The following is a 3620-nucleotide window of genomic DNA, read 5'->3' on the forward strand; positions in this document are numbered from 1 at the left end:
TTATCTTGGGGTAATACACATGGCCCCCAACAAGTAATATGGTTTATCTTAACAAACTGAATTCTGTACACATTCTAACTCTGCTAAAAAAAAGTTCAGCAAGCGGTTCAGCTTGCACTAATATTTGCAGAGGGGAGGGATAATAGGTTAGTCGTTCAAACATTTGGGAGAAAAAATGTTAAAATAATGAAAAGCTCAGTGGTGGGAAAGAGAACACGAGCCAAAGAAAGGTTTGAGGGACCTGAGGAATTTTGTGTGCACTCCCTATCTCTGTTTGCCAAATGGAAGTGTAGAAAGACCTGAAATAGCATTCTTTCTCATTTTTTTTTCAAATACATAAACATATATAGATAAGCCTTGTTGTTGGTTATTCAAATGCAGCTTTGGAAAAAATAAGCAAGTGTAGTTTTGGCAGAACAGATCAGACTGTTGTTCTCATTTTGAACACAGAGTTGTACCGCGCCTTGCATTTCCATTTAAATTCATTGTAGTCGTGTTTACGAAGTCATACAGACCACAAAGGCTCAGGGCAAAAAGAGAGAGCGTTAAGATCCGTTCCATTTGATTAAAAAATATATATTTAAATGTGATAAAGCAGTAGCTCTCGGAGGACTGAAGCAGTAAGAACCTTTGCAATACCTGGACTTAATCAGATAAAAAAATATGCTTCTTCTAAACATTTTTGCCATCTTTTTGCAAACGTAATATTGTGTAGATCTCAGAAATCGATACGGAAGTTTGAACACGGCATTTTATTCCAAATCTGTACATGGCAATTATTATTATACTATTATACTGGTAATATGAAGTTTGATTATCATATGTCTGATTTGTCAGATTAAAACCACTAAAATCCATTCCAACAGCTTTCATATAAACACAAATATTTTCTAATGAAAAAATATATATACAAAAGAAAAAAAAATTGAAACCATTATGAGCCAGTATCAATGGACTCTGGTGGGAAAACTACAGATGATCAAGAGGCTCTGTTCTTCACATTTTTTCCCTTTCTGGCAGGGAAAAAAATGACTCAAATCAATTGCAGATGGATGGAAAGGGATCAAATCAAAACAGGCCCCTGGAATAAAAAAATTAATAAAAAATAAATAAATAAATAATAAAAAAAAAAATATATATATATATATATATATATATATATATATATATATATATATAATTTTATTATTTTTTTCTATTATTATTCATTTATAATTTTTTTACTCATATATTGGCTTGATTTACAGTCATGGCACTATACGTTTAAAACATAAGTTCTTTCCCCAGTCACTCAGATCTACAGCAAATATAAACTCATTTCTTAAAAAAGCCTTTAAAGTATAAATTTATGATGCACAAAGCCTACGATAAAAAAAAAAAACATTTGTTTTTTAATGTCTCTTGGCTTCTGGTCAGCTAGTTCAGAATAGACAGGAGGCGATACTGGCGCAGATGTGAGATCAGTTTGAGTTCAAGACACAGGCTGAGAAGGAAAGAGTTTTTCAGGTTCTTTCCACCCACGCCATTGTTATAGGTGCAGAAATCGGGTCACCCAACACACGTTTCTTCAGAAAAAGAGAGTTGGCAACAAGTGGAAGAGGTTTCAGGGAAAAGTTGATGAGGTGTAAAGTCAAGGCTGGTATAACAAGGAGCATTTTCATCACCTTTGCTCGTGTGAGCCCACATGTGCTGCCAGGGTTTTTGTTGTTGCTGTTGTACTTTATATGTCTGTTGTTTGTTTACTTTTAGCTATTAACTTAGGAAATAAATAGACAAATTTTGATCAAATTCTGATGCTAGATTCTAGACAATGAATTGACTTAAAATCTTTGCTAATTAAGATCAATCCAGATCTGCTTTTTGCAATTATTTACCTATAAAAATTTACGTTACTAATAATTTTTTTTTACTTAGATCTTCTATGAATAATGTGTTTGTGGAGCATAGAAATTTGATACAAAATGTCATTTAAAAAGTCTTCAACACCTTTTAACTTTATGATGTCTCATTTTTGGGAACCTCCAGGGTCCAAGGCTATGAACAAATCTCATAGTGACCCCTACTGGGCAATCAACAGGTTTCTTTTTTGGCCAATCATACTGCACCATTTTTGTTGCCTCGCTAGTGTTCTTCACCCCAGAACAGTTTAGCTCCAGTTATTACATATAAGCTCCAGGTATTACACGTCTAACAAGCTGAACCTGTTCAAAGGCCTAGACTGTAATCCTTGAGATCTGTTGTCATTTAATTTGGAAAAAAAGTTTGTTTTCATTTGTTTCATGAGTATAGTATGCGCTTTTTGAGAATCGCATTCGACATTTTGGTCATGATTTACTTTAATAATAACCTCCACTGCTCTGGGAAGATGTTCCACAAGATTTTGGAGTGTGCTTGTGGAGATTTATGCTTATCCAGACACAAAGGTGTTAGCAAAAGTGTATCAGGTATTGATGTAGGTGTATGTGAGGAGGCCTGGGGTACAGCCAGTGTTTACATTCATCCCAAACATGTTTAATAGGATTGAGGTCAGAGCTCTATAGCAAGGAATCTTCCATTCCAAACCATGCAAATCATATCTTCATGGAGTTTGGGGACACTGTCATGCTGGAACAGGTTTTGGTCTCCTAGTTCAAGAGAATAGAAAATTTCATGCTACTGCATCCAAAGACATACAAATGTGTTCCTTCAACTTTAAGATAACAGTTTGGGAAAGAACCAAATATAAGCTGGGAAAGTCCAGTACTTTTGTCCATATTGTGTGTATGTGTATTTTTCGGCTTCTCCCATTAGGGGTCGCCACAGCGGATCATCCGCATGTTTGATTTGGCACGTTTTTACGCTGGATGCCCTTCCTAACGCAACCCTCCCCAATTATCCGGGCTTGGGACCGGCACTAAGGCTTGTGCCACCCTAATGGTTAGGGTTGGGTCCCTGACCGGGGATCGAACCCGGGCCGCAGCATTCTAACCACTAGACCACCAGGGAACCTCATATTGTCCATATTGTGTATATATATAAATTCTGCATGTTAATGTAATATTGAAGATTATGATTATTGGATTGCAGGATTTCTCCCAGAATGTGAGACACAGGAGCTAAGGTTAGGAATGAGCTAAACTGGTTGGCCAGACTGCAAACTTCCACATGTATCAATTTTATAGTACTTTTACTTATGCAGTGAGTTCATCACTCTTTTTTACAACTCTTTTATTGTTGAAAACAGTCTCCACTCACTGTGAGTTGCTGTCTATGTGAACACAAATCAGTGTCAAAATCATATAGAAATATGTCTGTGCGTTCTAAAAGGTACATGTTGTCTTTAAAAGAAACCGATTGTGTCAGTTCAGTTGAGTTTTAGATTCCTATTCAAGTCAACACATGTCTTATTATTATTTTCACAATATGGCAACTTTGAACACTGAAATGTTTACAGCAACGGGAGAGTAAGCTAATGGTATGTAAAAAGTCAAAGAAGTAAAGACATTACACACAAACACAATACACACAAAATACAATATACTTACAATATTATATTGTACAAGCTAAATATGAGGAAATGATTTCAAAGAAAAGCTTCCTGAGATGACCAGAGGAGAAAAACCTGGACCCATACAGTATAC

This window comes from Silurus meridionalis, chromosome 24 (assembly GCF_014805685.1).
Source record: "Silurus meridionalis isolate SWU-2019-XX chromosome 24, ASM1480568v1, whole genome shotgun sequence".
NCBI lineage: Eukaryota > Metazoa > Chordata > Actinopteri > Siluriformes > Siluridae > Silurus > Silurus meridionalis.